General features: G+C 29.8%; 1 pseudogene; it reads right to left on the bottom strand.

The window, feature by feature from the left end:
* The window catches only part of LOC142327861 (tyrosine-protein phosphatase 10D-like), a 98,223-nt pseudogene that overhangs the window by 46,144 nt on the left and 26,806 nt on the right, over positions 1 to 25,273 (bottom strand).

Consider the following 25,273-nt stretch of genomic DNA (forward strand, 5'->3'; position numbering starts at 1 on the left):
TATTTACAGAATAGTATATGGGATTATCCATATTCATAAAATTTAATTATGGGTTCGTTATATTTTGGTAGTCTATGAACCTGTTATGAATAATGAACAATTAGTAATTTAAAAAAAAAAACTTAATTCCTATCATAATAATTTTAAATTTATCTTCGAAACTGACAAATACAGAAAAATAAATTTTTAGATGTTGACAGAGAATTAGTAAACGCAATAAAATTATAACAGCTGTATATAGGAAACCAACAACAACTAACAAAACAACTATAAACATAAGTTCAAATCATCCTTGGGCACACAGAATTAATACATTTACAAACATGTTAAGTAGAGTAATGCATTACACACATAATAATAAAGAAAAACTAGATTTAGAAATAGATATAAAATGTATTGCAGTAAAAAATGGATGTAACTCGACATTAATTGATAATATTTATAAAAAACAAAAATTAAAATCTAATAATGAAACACTGTTGATACCAATAAATAATAAAAATGTTGATGAAAATATTTATGTAAAATAAATGATCCTAATAATTTGTATGGTATCTATAAAATAACATGCAATGATTGTAACAAAATTCATATTGGGAAAATTAGAAGACCATTTAGGGCAAGGTTTGCAGAACATATGATCTTATAAAAACACGTTAGGGTTCTCCAATCTTGCAGACCATTTAATAATCACTAAACATTCAATCACCGATTCAGATACAAATTTAAATATGGAAGAAAAAGTTTAACTGATGATGAGGGAAAACCTCGAAAGCGCTATTAAAACAAAAATTTAGCATAAGGTAAGAAGCATTATTGAATTCTGTACTCTTGGTGTTTTTATACTTTTGTGTTTGAAATATATATAAAACCTTTATACTGACAGTGGATGTGTGGGATAGAATGGATGTTCCAGCCACCTTGGTATTTATGTCCCTCTGTCAGTAGTGTCATGTCAGAGCAACAGGTTCCATCATTAACAAGATACCCTCCAAATTTTGACTAAACTGGAAGCACAGTTTAAGGATATGACTGTCACATGTCAAGTCTACGAACGGGCCAGTAAATTTAATGTCACAATTGGCATTTAAGAACAAATGTGTAATGGAAATTGGATTCCATCGATCCATGACTCTCACTGATGACAGCTGGCATCTTATGGATGATGAAATTGCTTCAGAAGTGGTATTAGTCATATAAGGAAGTGCCCGTTACATTATCACAAAACACCTTGGATTCTACAAAGTCTATGCAAACAAGGTGGATTACAAGACTTTTGTCACAAAATTACGAACAAGGAATATAACCAAAGGCTGACAGGGAATTTGCCAAATGCTCCTGAGGGAAAACATTTTTTTCATCGTATTTACATGATGAAACATAAGTCCATCCCTACAATCCTATGTTGAAATCAGTGAGTATGGAGTGGCATAGGAGTGGAAAGCCTTGCAAGTAAAGGTGGAAACATGTCTGTCACCTGGAAAAGTTCTCGCAACCGTCTTTTGAGACTGGAAAGGCATCTTGCTTGTCAATTTTCTTCACAAATGTCACATGGTGGTGCTGCATACTACTACCAACTCTTGCACAAAGTGAAAGCTGCCTATAGGATCAAAAGATGCTGTCAGCCAATCAGAGATGTGATTAACCTTCACTTCAACACCAGGCCTACACAACTGTTCCATGTTCCAACACTTTGGAAAAATGGATAAAATTTACTGGGAAACCTCAAAACAACTCTTGTATAGTCCACATTTATCCCCTTGTGATTTCTTTTGGATTTGGGCCATTGAAGATGGCACTCACTGGGAGGACACTGATTCCAGAGTGATGAAAACACTGAGCCAGTTGTGCACAACTGGCTCTAAAATGTCCTCAATCTTTTTATGAAGGATGGATCAACAAGTTCCCTACATGTTGAGGAAAATGTACAAAACTTCAAGTGACTACATAGAAAATTTACAAATATTTTTTATTTTTACTCTGTACCAAAAAATGTTAAACAAAAGTCCAGTTTATATTTGACTGATCTTCGTATATAAAGAGTAAAATGGATGAAAAATTTGAATTTTTAGGTATTTACAGTAATAAAATTAAGAAATATATAACCAGGCATACCTTAACAGTAACTTAATACAAGAAAAATAACAATAGTCTTAATTATGACCTAATTTGTTATCATTTGTATATGAACATTGTCAAAAGCAATCTTATAAACATTATATAATATTGAAATTCAGTATTACTGTGTACTATAAGTACAAAAATATAATAATATATGCAAATACAGAACTGCTTTTTATAATATTACAAATGATGAATTTAAGCCTGTGCACGCATGCAAATATTAAATTTGTCTAAATTTACTTTTGCAACTTTTTATTCCATTGCAAGTCAATCTTGGAAAAAATGTTCATTAAAGTAAAATTAGAATCCTGTGTAAATATGATACTATTACCTAAGGTTGTTTAAACAATGAAGAAAATGAATTACAGATACAATAATCACCAGTGACAAATTTGCAGTTGTACTGTTGATGAAAGCAAAAAAAATCTTCCACCATATGTTTGACATTTGTTTATAGAATTATTGATGATAAGATTGAAAAAGTAAAAATAAATAAATACAGATAATTTGAAAAATACTAATGACAAAATACTACATGTTATCTTCAGTGCAAAAAGAAGATTGTAAGAATTATAAATTTTAAACATCAATGTCAATTTATTATGTTTTAGATGATATATACACATAAAGAAAAAATAGTTATTACATTTCAGACTTTACTTGAAGCAAAATGCAGACAGATATGGGTCACAGTTTTTTTGAAAAGTACTAGGCAAAATATTCTTAGTTTGTACCGATCTGGTTAGAGATCTACTTGTCTCAAACGAATATTCAAGAGTTCTTTTTTTGTATTTTGTAATGTTCTTTTAATATAATAGCGATAAACAAATGCGAACATATGTATATAGATACACTACTTTATCTACAATATTCAAAAGTTGCTCTTACATTAATTGTTAAAAAAAGAAAAATAACAGTAAATTATCTTTAAATTAAATAGTTTTAAGTAGAATTTATAAAACAATTGCTACATTTTTTTATTTTACAGGAGACAATAAAGAAATTGCCGGTAAAAATACTACATGTCAGTAAAACAACCACTTCAATTAATACTAAGAAGATAAATCAACTAAAAGGTTAAATTAACTACGATTAACTACACCAGTAAATCTGAGTTACAAATCGAGATGGTAGAAGAAAACAGAAAAGATTGGAAGAAATAAATTAAAAGATTTCACTTAATAAAAGTAATTTATATTTCACAATCAAATCTGAAGGATCAAGTGTTTTACTCTAGTAATTGATTTAATTGAATTATCAATGGGTAAAATAAATTCACAACTAATTATCAGAGAAAACATAAGAAATAATATAAAATTATAAAAAAAATTTCATGTAGGATATAAATATATGCCGCATTATTGTATAAAAAATGATTTGATGTTTCTTATAAGAAAATGTAGGAAAATACAAAAAAATAAATTTGATCACCAAACTAAAAAAAAAGTACTGGAAATGAGCTTACTCATTTATAGAAGTGACGTAAAACCAGTGCTAAGTTATTCATTTACAGCAATTAAGAAGGTTATTCAAGAACATGGTACTTATATTAATTAATAATAATGTCACAAACAACAATAATTAAATCTTGTTAAAAAAAAAAAAAATCTAAAAAAGTTTGTAACAAACCATGCTATGATAACATTAAAATAAAAATGGACATGAATACATATATATAAAAAAAGTGGATACAAACCCTACATGCAACATCTTAGAATGATATCATCGATACACCCTGATAAAAAATAAAACTAATGTTATCACAGACCTAATATAACATATTTTAATCTAATTATTTACTGTTTAAGAAGCAAATGAAAATAATTATTAAAAAAGGAGAAGAAAAATATTTCATAATAAATACTTCTGAAACTAAGAAAATAATAAATATATATGCGTGTAAATTAATTATCATAATAAAGGAGTAAGATTAAAGAATATAAGGATTTTGTTTTTTCTTGATTATGTTCACATAAGCCATAACAAATTATGTACAAGTAATGTGGATGATATTATATAATAAAAATAGCTTACATTACTTATCAAACCCACCTTTTAATTTAAAGGCTAACACATTACTGTTAAACCAAGTAGATAAACATGTTATGCATAAATTTTCTTAATTATAGACTTGGGTATTAAATTTTAATACTTATTGTAAAAATATAATTATTAATAGATTAAAAGAATGTTTTGTTCATTTTTTTTTTATTGTTATTATTATTAATAAATAAATATATTTAAATTTAAAAAAAAGTTAAAAAAATGGTGAGGCCAGATTCAAACCGATGTGCCTTCCTTTGTAAGATCCAAATATTTCATCGATTAAAATTTTATTTGGTGATTTTTGAGTTATGTGAGATACGTACATACAGACGTCATGCCGAAATTAGTCAAAATGGATTTAGGGATGGTCAAAATGGGTATTTCTGTTGAAATCTGAAAACTGAGATTTTTCGCTATCACAATATTTCCTTTACATCGTATAGGAAGTAAAAAATTAACATTTATGATTGGATAACTTATCTAAATTACAAAATATTTCGGTCCTAGTGTAGGAGGTATATGACAAAATTTTAGAATAACTATTCTGTAAAGATACAACAGTTACAGACAACTTACTATTGTATTAGGGTAGTAACAAAACCGAAAAAAGTAAGATATCACTAAAAACATTTTCACGATTAAATTTAATAATCATTATTTTTGTAAATTTTTGTGCTTGATCATGTAAGCATGATTCCTTCTTATTTATCTTTCATTTGTTATTTCTTCTTCTTACTTAAAAGAATAGATTATTTAAACATATTTCCCAGCAGTTTCTATTAGTTTTCTGTTCAGTTCAGATAACCACCATAGATAGCTCCTCACAATTCTTACATATTTTGTTTCAGTGAAATAAATCTATTCTATCGTAAATATTTGTGTTTGCATTAAAATATTCCAGCACCTTTATGGTATGAGGCATTAGCATTCGAAAGTAATCGAATGCAAGAATCACATGTGAACACTGGTCGTCTGAACAAAACACTGGTCGTCTAGAGATTTATCTCCACAAAAATATTCAATAATAAGTTCTTTCATGTCATATAGCTAAGTAACTAATTGTTTATTACATTTATTTATTTACATCATCACTGATGATACCTTTTTTTAGGTATTAATCTATTATTCACTTTCACAATGGTTATTCATTAACCATTAAACTGAGAAATTTATAAAACTATAATAAAAGTATGACACAATCCAATGTAAAATTGAAGAATTAGATTCTGATCCCATTATCGCTAATGATAGGATTCACATTGGGGAGAACTCTTGCATGCCACAGAATGTAATTGAGGTCATTAATAAATTTCTATAATTTTGATAGCCAGAGTTTGTCAAAATACATCTAATGTGCTAGGCAACCCGATTCAATTGTTGCTGAATAAGTAACCAGTATTTGATGGTACTTTATTAGAATGGTAATATTATTTCATTATGTTCAACGATCGAATGCACTCAAAAGCTGACCTTTCTGATATACAAAAACTACATCCCCTTATTCTTTCTTAAAAGGCACTGCATTTGATATGGTAAAAAATTTATCCATTACCAATGAGAACTATTCAGTAGGTATCACTTTATTAAAAAATAGATACAATAATATATAATATCTACATATTGCCATTCATCATGTAAATAATATATCTAGCACTTATCATTTTATTGTAATTTGTTCATCTGTAACTCATTTGCCAACTGATGCATTTGAATTGACTAACACAATCTTTAATTTCCAAAATGGACCCTATCACAGACTGTGGAAGGAAAAGTTATCTCACACAATTTCCCAGTTTTCAGAATTTAGTCAAATTTCTCAAGAACAGAAAACAACTACTGGAAAATGTGTCTGTTAATTTGGATTCTAAAACTAGATCGAGTTGTCACATTAAGACATAACCAAGGTAACTAACAATAATATTATAATAAAATTTTACAAATACAAATCATTTGATTACCATTCCAAACCATTTGTTTGTTACATGTGCAGTTCAAACCATCCTATTTACAAATGCACAATTTTTGAAGACTAAAATATAAGTAATCGAAAGGGAGTTCTAACAAAAAAAAAAACCATTTGTCTTCAATCGTCTACATCCTGGTCATTTTATTACACATTGCCCTAGTAAAAAAATATGTCTGTAAACTTTGTTTGAAATTACATCATTCAGCATTCTTTACTTGAAATCACAAGCTTAATTGTTCATTGATTCTGAAAAAACCCATTCTTCAAAAATACATTTAGAAATGTACATAGAAGATTTGTTGTTAAACTCCCACATAAACCAGAAATTGTGCTGGGTGAAACAATGCGAAATGAAGATTTTTAAGTTTGGTAAACAATCTTAACCGTAGTCAGTCTCTCAAAAGGAAGTATACTGAATTCATAATTACAGAACCATATGTATTTAATTACCACATCAGCTTAAAGAAACAAGTTGTTTTATGATGGTTCTGTTAAATCATCAAACAACTTGTCTATTAATGATAACTTACAAGTTGGTCCTATTGTCCAGCAGAATCTCTTTTCAATAATACTTAGATTCAGGTTACATAAGTATGTTTTTACAGCTGACATTGTGAAAATGTTAATACAAATTTTAGTTAGGTCAGAAGATAGTAGTAATCTACAAAGGATCTTACTAACAGAGGATTTCACTAACAAAGAATTAAAATACTACGCTTCGAGAACTGTGACTTACAAAACAAATAGTGCATCATTCCTAGCTATGAGATGTCTTGTTCACACAGTGAAAAAATAAAGATCAATTTCCATTTGCTTACAAAACCATATTAAATAACTTCTATGTTGAATGTATTACAGGATGTGACGATTTAAATATGTTAAAGAAATTAAATGCAGACATAACTCATTTATTAAATCAGTTTGGGTTTTCTTTACACAATGGTTCTCTAGTGATTTGAATCTCTTTCCATTAAACACTAATTGTAATATCTTATTAAACAAGGATGAAGATGTTTGCACATTAGGAATCCTACGGAATAACCATTTTGACAATTGGATATTCAAATTTATTAAACAAAAACTGTTATAGCATTTTTATGTGGGCCAATAGTATTTTTATGTGAACATTTTATGCAATTATTATTGCAAGCTAAATGTCAATAGAACGACATATTGCCTATCATTTATTATCTTGATGGAAATATTTATACATCCAATTAAAGTCAGCTTGAGCAATATTATGATTAATAGATTTAATTCAATAATTCTCTATTCTCTTTTCAAATTCATGGATTCACAGATTTATCATTGAAAGGTATATACGAGGGGCATTCAGGACAATCAGTTCCCATTCAGGACAAGTTAGTACCCAACTTAATGTCAGATGCTTTCATTACCACATCACAGAGGTATAGCAAAGCAAATTTTTTTTGATAACAGAACAAATTTTAAGGCCACAAATAACATTCTCCATGAACTGTTATTTACAATAATATTCAAATCAATATTATTATTATTACAATAATATTCAAATCAAAGGCATCCCAACACAATATTCAGATCTTTGAGAGGGATAGATTGGTGGTCATTTATCTCTCAGTTTTCCCTGTACTTTGGTGGATTGTGGAAAAGCGGGATAAAAAGTGTTAAATATTATCTTTGTCGTATAAGAGGACAAACTATTCTTAAATTTAAAGCGATATCTTCTATCGTACTTCCAAACTGATGAAGCTATTTTAAATTCACGCCTGCTAATTCTTCTGATCTGAAAGATCCACAACCATCAACGACCGAACACCTTCTCACTGGATCTGCTATTAGTTCAATTTCTGACTGTGATGTCACTGAAATTTCTATTGATTGTTTAGGCCAATGGCAATTATTTAAAAAATTTACCCAGTGTGTTTGGAATAAGTGGTCAAAGAACTACTGAAATCAATTGCAACAAATTGCTAACTCCTAAAAGGAATGTCCGAGAGGGAGACTTAGTATTGATAACAGACAAAATTTCTTTCCTCTACAGTGGGTAAACACGGTCTAATAATAAACACATTTGCAGGAACAGATAATTTAGTACATGTTGTGGATGTCAAAACACCACTCAGAATATTACAGAGACCAGTACACAAGTTATGTTTATTACCAATCATAAAAATTTGAACTGCTTTTTTACAATTTCCTGTTCCATATTTAAGAGGTTTCTGTGTAATTTAATAAATCGTTAATGACTTATCCATTGAAAATATTCAATTTTTCAAATTGTTCATGCCATCAAGACTATTAGCACCTTAAAAGGTAAAACACCTTTTAAGGTTACTAACACTGTCTATTTGTTTTAATTCAAATTTGTTTATGATATAATTACTTGTTCTACGCACTTATTTAATTAATAATAATGTTCACTTAACTTATTATGATGCTTGTTAATATAGACAATTACTCATTTGCTATTTATTGTTATTATCTAAATTAATTTTTATATGTTGTTTCTAAATATTTGAAAGGAAAAAATCATATGATTTTTTGAAAGCAGTATGTTCGATCACGTAGGCATGATGATTCTTATTTACTTTTCATTTGTTATTTCTTCTTCTTACTTAAAAGAATAATTTATATAAACATACTACCCTGATACTACCCAATTTCTGTTCAGATGACCATCGTATCTGTGTTAAAATGTTCCAGCACCTTTATGGTATGAGGCATTAGCATATTAGCATTTGAAAGTAACCGAACACAAGAATCGCACATGAACAGGTCATGAATGAAAAAGTGGTCCTCAAAATTAGACAGAAGTAAAAATTTAAGAAAAAAAAATCTTAAAAAAGTGTTAGGGAAAATAAAATCATACAAAAAAAATATTGACAATCAATAAAAAATGTAATATTAAAAATGAAATATTAAGTAAATGTTTTGAAAGCAACTAAAATGTTTTTTAAAAGAAATCAGAAGAGGGAGATTTAGTTATATGTCAGAATTTTGTACAAAAATGTGTACTCACAAAAAGTACACTTGGTATATTGGTGCCACACACACTAAGCCACCTAGGTTAATTTAATTATTTTGTGATGAAAGTAAACCGTAGGTGAAACTTAGGAGAATAAAGGTTAGAACATAAAGAGCAAATAAAAATGAACTTGAAGGATGTATTACCATATAATCCTACCCTAATAAACGGCATTTGTATGTATATATATATATATATATAATCATACATACATATACATTTTTTTTATATATCCCAAAATTTCTATATACCAGTGGCAGAAATAACTTCCCAGTTTGAAGGGCTAATAAAAAAATACGTAATAGATTTTAGTCAAACTTTTATTATACCATAATAAGAATTATAATTGCCATTTATTGTATATCTAAATGATTAAAGTTTCAGTTACTTAAAAATAATATCATTTAAATGGCGACCGTCATTGTCTATACACGACTGAAGCCTCACTCGGATATTGTGCATTACTCTCGTCATCTCTTGTGGAATTTCCGCGATTTCGTGTCGGATAGCAGCTTTGAGTTTACTCTTTAAGTAGCCCCATAGAAAGAAGTCACAAGCAGCAAGATCGGGTGAATGAGCTGGCCACGGCATGTTACCTCGCAGTGAGATTAAACGCCCTGGAAACATTTGTCTTAGGACTTCCATAGATTGTCTTGCTGTGCGAGCGGTTGCACCATCCCGTTGATACCATACAACACGATTTCAAATTTCATTCAGTTTTGGCTTCAGGAAGTTGTTTAGCATGTGTACATAACGTTGAGACGTAACTGTAACTGTTCGCCCTTCCTTCTCAAAAAAATACGGGCCTATGATTCCAAAGTCTGCTACAGCACACCAAACTGTAACATGTTGGCTACGGAGAGGTCGCTCATGCAGTTGTCTAGGATTATTTTCTGCCCGATAACGAAAATTTTGCTTATTGACATAACCTGATAAATGAAAATGCGCTTCGTCAGATGAGAGTACGACTGCATTGTTTGGAACATTTTCAAGGATAGCGTGACAAGATGCAATACGACTGGCTCGATCACGTTCACTAAGTTCCTGCACAACCATTATTTTATACGGGTGGAAGTGCAGGTCTTTGTGTAAAAAATTCTTCTCACTGTTCGATCAGCTATTCACAAGCTGGCAGCGTACCTACGGGCTGGACGCCTTGGAGATCGTCTAACTGCTTGCTGGAGTAGTTGAACGTTCTGTGGAGTTCGAACGCTGCGAGGTCTACCGCTCATCTGATTTTCACGATTCAAATGGCGTATATATCAGCAGGTTGAGTGCTAACTGCTTAACGCTCTTGGTTATCCGGAAATTAAATCACTTAGCCCTATGTTTTGATTGCACTCACCCATCGTAAAACCAACTGATTCGATCTTTCGCTAAATACGCTCAAACCTGTGCGCTAGCACAGCTGTACAGTATAAACTTATTTAGACTATATGTAGAAATAAAAAAAACTTTTTAAACACCACTCTTATATTAAATGCACTAAAAAGAAGAAAATAAAAAATATGTAAAAAAATTTGTTAAAACATCACACTATTAAATTAAAACGCACTAAAATGTAAAAAATAATTTTAGGACGGTATCGCACAATGTATTTGACACAACAAGCTTTGACAGTGATATGTAAGATTATCTGAAAGTCATAGCTCCAAATTAAAAATTTGATGTTTTTGCCAATCTTTTCTTATGTGATGAATGGCTTAAAGAGTGGGGAGTGCAAACACGCATAAGAAAAAAAATTGGCAAAAACATCAAATTTTTAATTTGAAGCTATGACTTTCACATAATCTTACACATCACCATCAAAGCTTGTTGCCAAATCCATTCTGAGATACCTTCCTAAAATTATTTTTTTATCTTTTAGTGAATTTAATTTAAGAGAGGTGTTTTTAAATTTTTTTTTACATACTTGTTATTTATTTATGTGATTTGTTTTTCTTCATGAAATAATGAACTATAACCAAAAAGTAGGCACCAGAATTTACCAAACACTAGCGGAAAATCCTGATTCATTAGTATCAATTTCTAGAGTTAAATTTCTAATTTAACTTTCATTATATCAGTTTTCATCATTCAAAAAAAAATATTTTTACACAAGAGGTAATCAATTTTTAGCACCTAATAATCCTATTCTTAGATGCCATCCACCAGGGCAACCCGCCCGGAGGGCCTAGCTGTGGAGGGGTGTCATAGGCCACCTTACAGGTAGTGTAATAATATATATGTTATTTATAAATGTCATGAAGGTATATTAATTTTTCCTCCATACAATTTCCCGGTTTAATTTAAAATTGGCACAATATAAATCAAATGGGGTAACTTATCATTCAATCTATAATTTGTACCTAGTACACCCCTAACAGAAGCTGCACTGTACAAAATAATCTTCACAAATAAATACTGATAACATTGATGAAAATCAAACAAATCATTATGCTGATAATTTATTTTAAGGAAGGAAGTATTTATTATGTATTTATTTATTATCATTTTGTCTATAAATATCTCTTTATAAAAGAGTTAGTAAGTTGTTAAATTACATTAAATTATATAATATACAAATAATACAAACAAAACTAAAAAAATTAAGTTTTTATCCAAATAATAATATGAAATTAAAAGATTTAAATGATTATGTTAATATATTAACATTGTTATATTAATAAATTAATATTTTTAATATATTTTATAAAAATTTGTTCTGAAGAAGCAGAGATGAAAGTGAGGATATTTAATGTAGGTAACATTGGATAAGTGAATAAAAATCAGTTTTAATTAAACAAAAAGAATTACGCAATTCTCATATCACAGTTATAAAAAAAGGCATAAAACTTATATAATTTTCAGCAATTAAATAACTTGCAAGAAAAAATATTTTTAAAATTCCAAAAGAAGAGAGAAGAAAATCCAAAGATAAAAGTACAATTGCATATGACATTTTAAGAATAAAACTTCCTAAAAAAAATCTAAGATCGAGTACGCCAGTAACAGCAAAGTTAATAATAAAGTAACTTAAAACAGAATATTGACATTATAGTTTGTAAAAATTACAAAGCAATCAAAGAATATTATTCATAAGAGGAAAAGATTGTAAATAAATTTACTTTTATTACCTTGAATATAAGTATACATCTTTTTTATGTTAGCATAATATAAAATTTCACAACAGACAAAATACAGACCAAAGATAATTGACAATGAAATTCAGCTACAAGTATATTTTCTTACTGATGAAATACTGTTCAACTATTTAACAGCAATTGTTGGCATCTAAAATATTTTATAAGTTCTACAGTTTCGTTAAAATTAAAACCTACATTTTTAACAAGCTGGATAAACTATTTTAAAACATTCATTATTTAAATAAAAACTAGTATTTTTTAAACGACCATTAGTTTAGAATAGAATATCAAATCCATTTTGTAAGCAGGAAAATTTAAAACTATTTCCTTAGTAGTAAGCTAATATTGTAAAAACAAATAGAAATAAAATGAAATGAAACAATGATGATCATTAGGTAAAAAGTACTTTTTATTGTTATAACAAAAATAATTTCTTAATGTATATTCATCTAAATTTAATACCATTCTTTTTTCATATTTTCAAACCATTCATGTAAAAAGATTATCACTTATGTTTTTTATATCAATTTTATCACTATAAATGAAATAATACTAGCATTTTACTAAATTCTGTAGTAATTTAAACATGCATAAGTAAATTTTATTCAAAACAGCTTGTTTTATCAGCTTAAGGGTATGTAGTTTAGTAATGTAATGTGTAATGTAGTTGCAAAGCACAAAATGTATATTAAACAACATAGTGCTAAATGAACAATAGTAAGTTATAAAAATAAGAAAAAAATAATAAGTCATAAAAATAAGAAAAAAAATAAGTCAGCTTACCTTCAAAACCCTGATTATGATGTATTTCACGTGGAGGACCTTGTACTTCATTACCTTCCAACACGGCTAATAAACACTGATGTATACAAATATACTGCTGTTCAGTCTGCACCATCCATACTCATTCTTTTCGCATAGCATAGACAATTCCGAATATATCCACTGATCGGAATGGTTGATCTGTTGTAATATTCTATCCAGTGCTATAAGTGTACCAGATCGACCTACACCGGCACTGTGAAATAAAACAAAGCTAATTATCACCATTGAAAAAGACAATAAAACTATTTAATTTAAAATACTGATAATACTAAAAGCTATCGTAACAAACAACTACTATGCAAAACACTTATCTCCGTTGGAAATGTTTTGTTCTCTGTTATTATAATTCTTTTATAATTAAACTGTTATTAATGAGAGTTTCAGTTTATTTGAAAAAAAAATCTGTACCGATTGTAAAGCATTACATTTAAAAGTATCCAGTTTTTACCCAACAATGCATTTTAACTTTAGATATTTTCAAAAGAGATTAAATTAATTACACATAAAAATTGTATATTATATATAAAAAATATAGAATCATTAGTAACACTTTTATATTAAAATTTGAGCTTATCTGTACCGTAGCTAAAAAGGAAACCATTTTAAACAGTTATGTTTATAAGAATTTTTTTAAAAATTTCATCAGTGCAATATATTCCTAAAGTATTTCACTTACTTTGTGGCGCATAGGGTATATTCCAATAACATACCAGTAGATCAACAGAGAAATTGTAGAATTCTTTTTCATTAAATTCATCCACTGACTATTCATTCTGAATGAATCTTGTTATCAAATTTAAGTTTAAATATTCTTATTTAACACTGCATTCTAAAAACCTCTATACTTTCTTTTAAGACCTAATGTTCATTTATTACTTGCATTATTACTTTCTTTTCAGACCTAATGTTCATTTATTACTTGCATTAGTATATGTCATTACTAATAGTAACCTTTAACATTTCTATTACAGCAGTAGGCATGAATGTACTTGTTTAAAATACACGAATAAAATACCTATCGACTATCACTAGTGCAAATGCAGAATATTTTTTTAATTGAAATCATTTTTAATAAGTTTGAGAATGACAATAAAATATTACAGACATAATTAATTATTTAATTATATATGGTACAATTATTATAAGAAACATAATATACATAGACAGAATATGTGTTTATAATCTATGAATACAGGAAGATAGGATAATTAAACACAAACCTGCAATGTACAACAATAGGCCTTTGATCAGCCCCAACTCTTTCCCTAAACGCTCTGACAAATCTCACTCTAACGTTTGTGGAGGACTTGGGACACCAAAATCTGGCCATGTTGTGAAATGAAAATGTCTGATTACACGCTGTTGATCACCCTATAAAAAAATTAACAGAGTTTGATTATTTTCATAAAACACTATACAAAGAAAAAAAATTTCACAAAGTGCAGTTCAAAAGTAAGGGCTGATTGTAACAAAATGAGAACGATTGAAAAATGAAAAATTTATTAACGGTTTCAAATATTTACATATTTATTTTTCTACTTAAATTTCTGTTTCAAACGCTTTTGATATATCATGAAACAACCTTCTTCAAACCCACTGCATAAAATTCTGCCACCTAGGATAGCAGCCAGTTTTACACAGAGATTTTCAACTCTTCACTTTCTTTGAATCAAAAATCTCCCATCCACTTTTGAATCGTTTCTATTGTGCATGCAACTGTATGTGGATGTGTGTTATTGTGAAAAAGAACAATATCTGATCTCAGTATTCCTTGTCGTTTGTTTTGAATGGGACGACACAGTTTAAGAACTGTTTACAATAAACTTGTGATATATGGATGTTCCAGGTTTTATGAAATCAATCAGATGCACACCCTTTTAATCCCAGAATACAGTTGCCATGGTTTTACTTTGAGACTGGGCTTGTTTGAATTTTTTCAGTTTAAGTAAACTGGAATGAAGCCCCTGCATGGGCTGTAGTTTCGTCTCGGTAATTACATACAAAATCTATGTTTTATCATCGCTGACAATATGAGAAAAAATTCATCTCCCTTGAAGTTAAAGCGGTTGAGAAAGGCATGTGCAAATCATCTTGTGAGCACTTGTCAACATTTTCGGCATCCATCACGCACACATCAGCCTAGAGTGTCAGTCGTGATTCTCAACAATGTTGTCTTTGAAACTTGCTAATCATAAAGCGACGATTTTTTCTCACTGCATTCACACGTTCAACGAGTTTGTCAGTCCAGACAATAGGCCTGCCGCTTCTCTGTTCATCGTGAAGATTTGAACAGCCTTCCTTAAAATCATGACACCGTTGCCTCATTTTTCTTTCACTCATTGCAGCGGGTACACAGGTTTAATACAATTAATGGTGAATTTCGGCAGCATTATGTTCTCTTGTAACCTAATCAGTGATCATACAAACAGGCAAACAACAATGAACTGACAGCAATGTGGCGGTTACACATGTGGTGGTTGGGCTTTAAGTGCTCAATGGACATTTAAAGCTACTGCAAATATGCGAACCAATCGATGTTGCAAACCACTATTTATCAGCCCTTACTTTTGAACTGCGCCTTGTACAATAGAATACTGTACATCAAACACTAATTGTATATAATATGTAAATTATCCAGCTACATGATGATTTAAAAAAAATTATAAATAATATTTCAGTAACAGGTCTGTTTTTGCATCTTCTTTAAAAATGAAATAAAACTATTTCATTATTATGTCCGTAATTGAATTGAACAATATTTTATGTTTGAAATTCCTAGTGTTTAGACCTACACAAGCTATCTACAAAATTAAATTTTGAAATACTTAGTAAAAACAAAAAAAACTACATATGTATATAGAACATTGCAAATCGTGTTCAGGAGACTCTAAAATGTAAAGTTGTGCTTTGATCTACGACTTAAAACCTTCCCTGGGAAAACACACAATATGACAATAATTCATTGAAAACATTTCTTACTGTATTTCCGATAGGTTTACATCACAGGTTACAGGTTTTATAATTAAAGTGAATACTTGTTCTGTATAGTATAATTTATTTTTTTGAATTTTTGATACAGCTCACCATCGACATTAAATTGACGAAGAAATAAAATATTAGGATTTTACAATCCCCAGATTTCTGATTGCAACATGCCAGAGATCAATCATTCAATCATATAATCATTGCTTTAGCAAACAGACATATATGAACATGTGCATATGCGCATATGTTATGAAAAGATGAAAACTTATCTGAAATATTTTTTCTAGATTTTAACTTCCAAATATATAATTATTTCATATTACTAAAAGACTATACTATGCTAAGCAATGAATAAATGTCAATACAAAATTCTAAGAAGTTTTTTTTTATACGGATTCCTCCCACAAAAAAGGAAGTTTACACTATATTTTTGTAATCAATGTTTTTGCTTAAAATGTTTTTTATTCATAAATCTGCTAACATAATAGGGTTCTGGAAGTCAGAATCCAAACACAAAACACTTCTCATCACATCTTGCATTGTGATCTTAACAAATGACTAACCCCATTAAAACTTACAAACAGTAATCATAAAATAATATTTGAAATTATATTTCCAGGAATTAAATATATTTATAAAATTAGTGTTATGAAATCTATTAAAAAAAATTTCTGGTAAGCTGGTAAAAATAAACAAAAAATATAAATGTAGAAGATTTTGTTACATAGAAAAGTGATGACTTGCCATGATATATAGATGTGTAGTTGTACACATAATGTTATTTCTCTGCACTGTATAATTACCACCCATATTTAGGCATCCATCAGACTGCACATCACATATTACAGATTCTCTTTGAATACTATGCCACCAGGATACTAGCCAATTATTAACCCTTCTCATTGGCTTCAAAATGCTGATAGCAACTAGTCAACCTTCTTCACCTTAGTGAAAAGATCATAGTTATTTGGTTTCCAGGTTTCAAGTAGTTAAGGGTTAAGGAGGTTAGTTAAAAACAAACCACAACTGCTTATGTAAATTCTTTAAGTAACCTGTAGTTTCCATCAAAAAGTATAGTTATACTCGCATCAAACGTGAGTATTACAAATTTAATTTATTCTCACAAATTATCTTCCATAATTAAAAGAAGTATAAATTTCCCAGCTCGACTAAATATTTTTTCAACTTAATAAAGATAGTGATCATTAAAAATATCACAACTGCAATTGAAATAATAAAAAAAATTTAATTATAGAAACATTGGTGATTTTTACTGGTTTTTAAAATTATTAAATTAAGTAAGATAGGGTATAAGCATGGAAATGCACAAGAAAAGGATGGGTGGAGGTAAAAATAAACAATCAAAGAGCATACACATTCAAAGATCACATCTAATCTCTTATGACATAACCACTATCATATAACTAATTCTTTATATTAATACATACCCGACACATTATGAATTCAGTGATTGTCCAGTCAGGATAATGACTATCATTGAGCATTGTTACAGATATATCACCATAATAAACTGGCAAGGTATCATAAGGCCAGTAATGGTCACATTTTTCACGACCTTTTTCAATGCAACGTGTTAAGATGACAATCGCTCGTGAATTACTCTCCCAGCACATACGCCAGAAGTCATCTTTAGTTGAATGAAGGGGACCCTGTGTGACTATAAATTCTCTTGAAGAATTATAACCCTGTAATTAATAGAAATTAAAAAAAAAAATAATATCTGTATAAGAAACAAAAGAGTGAATGATATTGTAAACGAAAGCTAATATAATGAAACTGATTGAGTTTTTGTATGTACAAGAGATAACATCATATACGTATTTAAAATGTACAAAAATTAACAGCTCTTAACAGCTCCGAATTATATAAAATTACAGCAAAAAATTTAAACAAAATTAAAATATTTCACCATAACATGCATGAATGTTTGAACTATATCTTAACAACATTAAAATATACATTAAAAGAGATTAACAAATATAATTACCGTAACATATTAAGGCATGAAGTACTGTATTATTTTTAAATTCAAGTGAATGTAAATAATAAGATAAAAATAGTTTCCTGAAGTTTTAAGGTATGTTAAAAGATCACAGGAGAAGAATCAGCTAAATGATATAGAAGAAAATGTTTATAAAGTACAAAACAAGAGATTTTTATATAACTTTTAAAAATAACCAAAAAATTATCAGCCTCCAAGTTTAAGTTTCAAAAGAACAGATGAATCCCTATCAGTGAATGTGAAATCTTGGCCAATCATTTTAAAAATCTACTGAATTGTGAAGAAACAAAAGAATAATTTACAAAAACTGAGCCTATCAAAAAATGTTCAGATTCAAATCCACCAGATAAAAGAATTAAAAGAGATAACTAAAACTTTAAAAAATAATACTTTCTAAGGCTTCTGGTGAAGACTCAATTGTAGCTGAAATGTGGAAATACGCAGTTGAAAGCTTAAAAAAGCTATTTGTTCAAATCTGGAAAGAGAAAAAAATTCCTTCTGATGTTGGAAATTGCTCTCTCCATAAAAAACGATGTAAATAACTGTAGAGGCATCTCACTGTTACTTTTAACTTATAAAATTTTCTCAAAAAACTATTACATAAATATTATGGAAGAACAATTAGAACCTTAAATTGGAGAATTACAAGGAATTTTCAGAAAGGGATGGTTGTCTTGTTTAGACAATTTCTAGTCTAAAAACAACTATTCAAGGTTATTTCAAAAGGAGTAAAGGTATTGTAATCACTATTGTGGATTTTAGTTAAGCTTACGATTCAATAAACAGAAAATTTTTGTTCACCATATAAGAGCTCCGATAAAACTTTGCATTTAGTAAAAGAAATCCTTATAAGTATTTGTAAGGATTTCTTTAACAAAAAGTAATTATTAGGGAATGGAAAGAACAGATGGAAATTTTAAAGTTAAAAACTATGAAACTAGGAAGTAAGAATAAATTGTTTGGCCTTTGCAAATGATCTGGCAATTTTTTCCCCCCGGATATTAAAACTGCAGAAATTCAAACTAATCTTTTAAAAATGTTAGCTGGTTTACAAATTTCTTTCCAAAAAACTGAATTTATGACAAATATTATGCTCTAAAGATTTTAAAAACGAAATATACATTTTGTTTTACATTATAGATTTTAATAACAAAGTGAAAACATTTAAATATCTATGTGAAATAATTAAAGCTAATGCTTTTAGATAAAGTATCAAATATAGTTAAACCTAATAAAATGTATCTTATGTTATCACTTAACAAAGCGTTTGTACAATGAAAAATCAATTTCCAGAAAAAAGAAAATTAGGCATTATAATACATTTATTAGACCTTAATGTTTGAATGCCTCCAAGTGTTTATGTATGAATAAGATAAGCGAAATTGAAGAGATAAAGAAAGGGGGAAAAATATTAGGGGCAGTTAAAATTCAAGAGAATAAGTGAAGGATTAGAAAAATTGATGAGATTTATAGATTTAATGTCAGACTTTCAAATGTTACAAGAATAAAAACTGATGATGTTTTTGGAGATCTTTTCAAAATGGAAGAAAAGGACTGAATAAAAGAAGTTTTAATTTTGTCTATAATCAAAAACCAAACAACACCTCGTACAATAAAGCTTTAAAGGATATGAGAGAACTAAATATCAGAGAAGAAATAATCTTAAATTTAGAAAATAAGGGTTTCCAGGGAAAACTGAAAAAGAAATATGACTGCAGATGGAGTAAAGAAAGTTAAAGCATGAAGATAGAATGAAGAAAGGAAGTCAAGAGAAAAAAATTATTAAGATATTTATTGCAGTCCTAAGGTGGCCAATTCAAGAAAAGGAAGAAAAGAAATACACATTTCAGCCCTAACAATTACATATAATATTACTGCAGCCTAAGAAAGGAAAAGGACAAAATCAAATTATACTTACTGAAATGTAATTGGCATTAATATAATCAGATCCTTCTTCATCATCAACTGGTTGCAATTTAAATCTGGAATGATCATATGGTAATATATTGGTAAATCTATTTTTAGGCCTATTACATGGGAGATCAGCAGCAGAACACGGTTGTTCACGGCCAACATGTTTCAGTTCTTCAAACTCTTTAGAGAATCTGAAGTCCGAATCAGCTGACATTATCCTATAGTGTTCAACAAACTTATCCAATGGTATCGGTCGACTGTAACAAACACATTGATAATATTAATATTCAATAGCACAAAAATTTTTGTTTATAATAACAGAACTAAATCTGGTGGTTTATGTTTTTAAAGCAAACAACAAGATGTTTATTATCACCTGAGAAACATAAGTAATAGAATGCCAACTGTTTCAGATTACAAACTGCAGAATGTAAGACACCAAAAAATGAAATATTAAAATTTTTAATAAAAAACAAAACAAATGCAAATAAATACTATTGTCTGGGTAATCAAACATTCAGATCGGGCAATCATAATGCTAATTATTTGTAAAAATATTTAACAAGCAGACTGTTGCAAAAATCTAGCAATTTAAATTTTAACAAAATTAAAAATAAATTGCATTAACTGCAGTAATAATTTATTTCTAAACAGAGAAAAAGTTAAGTACAATGACTGGAATGTTACAGTAATAAACTGTATAGAACATTATAAAACAGGAAAAATATAGTTGCTATAAACATTAGTATGCTCACTGATACATTCATAAATGCATTATCAAAAACACATTTGTACAATGATTGAAGTATACAGAGGTAAAATTATTGAAATGTTACAGTAAAAAACTGTAAGAATATTAAAAAAAACATGAAAAATATAGCTGCTACAAAACATTAGTAGTGATTCTGGTTGGGTAACATCAACTGGACGATGGTGATTGGACACATCAATGATCCAGTGAAACAGATTTGTATTTTAACTAACTTTTTTACACTTTCAACACAGTTTCATTTGTTTTTGTCTTAAATATGTTTGATAAATATGGTGGAGTACTTCCCCATCCAGAAATTATCACATTTATGGGGGTTTGGGTTGATAACAACTTATAAATGGTATAAAACCATTATACTTTTCCTCAGCATACATATGTAGAGATTTTTTTATAAAACATGAAAATTAAATGAAAAAAAAAAAAATAATAATAATCAAACAGCATGATTGCAAGCATATGTCACCAATAATAAAAATAATATTAAAACACTCAAAAGTTTTGTGTTTAATAAATACTAATTCTATAAGTTGGTTTCATAAAAATAATCAATTTAAAATTAACAAAATTACATGGCAAATCCTGCAAGATTAGTTTAATACTATTATTACCTAGTTTCCATAACACTATCAGGTAATGATAGTGTATCACTGGCTCGATTCTCTGTTGCATTTTTAGCTGCATAACGACGCCTGCGTAGAACCAAAATGATAACCACCAATACAAACAAAAGTGCAAGTGGTACTGCCAATCCAACCATTAATGGAGTATTATCTTGATCTGTAAAGATGAATTTTAACTATCTCAGATTCATTTAACAAAAATGAAATTCCAAACAAAAGAAATAACTTCTTATTGAAATAAATTAAAGTTTTGATTCTGCAGGGTGTAGCAGAAACAATTAAGCAGTTTTGAGGAGTTATAAAAACATAATGGGGTATATAGAGAAAAAATGTTTTTATTTTCTAAATTAGCGATACATACCATCTAATAATCATTAAGTTTTGAATACTGTTGGAGACGGTCTCTGAAGCTTTGTACAGTTCATTCGCACATATCACGGGGTATAGCGACAACATTTAACAACTTTTCCTTCAGATATCCCCGAAGAAAGAAATCACAAATACTCAAACCGGGTGACTGTGCAGGTCATTCCACATCAACCCTCACAGACCAAACTTCCAGGAAAACTTTCTGTCAAAACATCGAGTGAATTCAGGCGGTGTGAGCTGTAGCTCCATCCTGTTGGAACCACAAGTCTCTCTTCAACAATCTCTTCCATTCTAGGTGGCAGAAAATTTTGCAACATTGAGACATAATGTTCAGAATTTACAATCACGGTCATGCCATACTCTTCAAACAAGTGGAGGCCTATCACACCAAATTGTGTTACAGAGCAGCTGTTAGTTTAGGGGAATGTAGCAGTCTTTCATTAATAATTTAGGGGTTATTTTCATCCTAACAGCAGAAATTTTACTTATTCACAGCCCCACTAAGGTGAAAATGTGCCTTGTTACTTCTGAAGAAAGCTGCCTTGAAAGAGTTCTGTACAAGCCTTTGCTCACACAGATTTTAGTGGTTGACATAGTCTCCTGGGCTCAATTATTGAGACACCATTATTTTCAAGGGTTGAAAACTCAAATCAAAATGCAGAATCCTTCTTAAACTGTGATCTGACATTGCCAAGTCAACACACACAGCATGCCTCCGAACAGAATGTCTTGATGACTGCTTGATCGGTGTTATAATGGACCTGCGTCAGCCATGTGTACCTCTTCTTAGTGTGCTACAAGTTTCCTCAAACTGCCTAACCCAGGACTGAATTGTGTTTGCACTAGGAATGTCATTTTTGCACAGAATGTTGACCTATCTCTGAAAAGCTCTGTGTCGCGATCACAGATGAGCTCCGATCCAAACCATGTTGGCTATGATGAAACAAGAGGGAGACCATGTGCACTACTTGCCTACCCTCACTACTGTCAGAAAATTGACCCCTCTAAACTGCTTAATCAGTTCTGCTGCACTATATACCTCACTTTCATTCTCAATGGATATACAGACCAAGTCAAAAGTATGGAAATTCCTCAACAACTTTAAAACTATTTCAGATAGAACACTGTAACTTTTAGGATAAGTTGTCTGTCAACTATTTTACCTTTTGACAAGAAATAAATTCTTGAGGATGGCCCAGAGGTTGTTAATTCAAATATTTTAAACGGTAACACCCTTTGTGTGATATGTCATTTAAAGGTCTCTTTAAGATAAGAATAACTCTATAAATGAAAAGTTGATACAATGTCTTTATTAAAATAGCAGTAGGATAAAGTTTGGATTTTGAAAATTAGTAAATTTAGTTAAGTTCAAATAATAAATAAAAATAAATAAATATTTTTTTTTTTGTCTTCAGTCATTTGACTGGTTTGATGCAGCTCTCCAAGATTCCCTATCTAGTGCTAGTCGTTTCATTTCAGTATACCCTCTACATCCTACATCCCCAACAATTTGTTTTACATACTCCAAACGTGGCCTGCCTACACAATTTTTCCCTTCTACCTGTCCTTCCAATATTAAAGCGACTATTCCAGGATGCCTTAGTATGTGGCCTATAAGTCTGTCTCTTCTTTTAACTATATTTTTCCAAATGCTTCTTTCTTCATCTATTTGCCGCAATACCTCTTCATTTGTCACTTTATCCACCCATCTGATTTTTAACATTCTCCTATAGCACCACATTTCAAAAGCTTCTAATCTTTTCTTCTCAGATACTCCGATTGTCCAAGTTTCACTTCCATATAAAGCGACACTCCAAACATACACTTTCAAAAATCTTTTCCTGACATTTAAATTAATTTTTGATGCAAACAAATTATATTTCTTACTGAAGGCTCGTTTAGCTTGTGCTATTCGGCATTTTATATCGCTCCTGCTTCGTCCATTTTTAGTAATTTTACTTCCCAAATAACAAAATTCTTCTACCTCCATAATCTTTTCTCCTCCTATTTTCACATTCAGCGGTCCATCTTTGTTATTTCTACTACATTTCATTACTTTTGTTTTGTTCTTATTTATTTTCATGCGATAGTTCTTGCGTAGGACTTCATCTATGCCGTTCATTGTTTCTTCTAAATCCTTTTTACTCTCGGCTAGAATTACTATATCATCAGCAAATCGTAGCATCTTTATCTTTTCACCTTGTACTGTAACTCCGAATCTAAATTGTTCTTTAATATCATTAACTGCTAGTTCCATGTAAAGATTAAAAAGTAACGGAGATAGGGAACATCCTTGTCGGACTCCCTTTCTTATTAGGGCTTCTTTCTTATGTTCTTCAATTGTTATTGTTGCTGTTTGGTTCCTGTACATGTTAGCAATTGTTCTTCTATCTCTGTATTTGAACCCTAATTTTTTTAAAATGCTGAACATTTTATTCCAGTCTACGTTATCGAAAGGCTTTTTCTAGGTCTATAAACGCCAAGTATGTTGGTTTGTTTTTCTTTAATCTTCCTTCTACTATTAATCTGAGGCCTAAAATTGCTTCCCTTGTCCCTATACTTTTCCTGAAACCAAATTGGTCTTCTCCTAACACTTCTACCACTCTCCTCTCAATTCTTCTGTATAAAATTCTAGTTAAGATTTTTGATGCATGACTAGTTAAACTAATTGTTCTGTATTCTTCACATTTATCTGCCCCTGCTTTCTTTGGTATCATAACTATAACACTTTTTTTGAAGTCTGATGGAAATTCCCCATTTTCATAAATATTACACACCAGTTTGTATAATCTATCAATCGCTTCCTCACCTGCACTGCGCAGTAATTCTATAGGTATTCCGTCTATTCCAGGAGCCTTTCTGCCATTTAAATCTTTTAATGCTCTCTTAAATTCAGATCTCAGTATTGTTTCTCCCATTTCATCCTCCTCAACTTCCTCTTCTTCCTCTATAACACCATTTTCTAATTCATTTCCTCCGTATAACTCTTCAATAAATTCCACCCATCTATCGACTTTACCTTTCGTATTATATATTGGTGTACCATCTTTGTTTAACACATTATTAGATTTTAATTTATGTACCCCAAAATTTTCCTTAACTTTCCTGTATGCTCCGTCTATTTTACCAATGTTCATTTCTCTTTCCACTTCTGAACACTTTTCTTTAATCCACTCTTCTTTCACCAGTTTGCACTTCCTGTTTATAGCATTTCTTAATTTCCGATAGTTCCTTTTACTTTCTTCATCACTAGCATTCTTATATTTTCTACGTTCATCCATCAGCTGCAATATATCGTCTGAAACCCAAGGTTTTCTACCGGTTCTCTTTATTCCGCCTAAATTTGCTTCTGCTGATTTAAGAATTTCCTTTTTAACATTCTCCCATTCTTCTTCTACATTTTCTACCTTATCTTTTTTACTCAGACCTCTTGCAATGTCCTCCTCAAAAATCTTCTTTACCTTCTCTTCCTCAAGCTTCTCTAAATTCCACCGATT

This window comes from Lycorma delicatula, chromosome 7 (assembly GCF_047948215.1).
Source record: "Lycorma delicatula isolate Av1 chromosome 7, ASM4794821v1, whole genome shotgun sequence".
Classification (NCBI taxonomy): domain Eukaryota; kingdom Metazoa; phylum Arthropoda; class Insecta; order Hemiptera; family Fulgoridae; genus Lycorma; species Lycorma delicatula.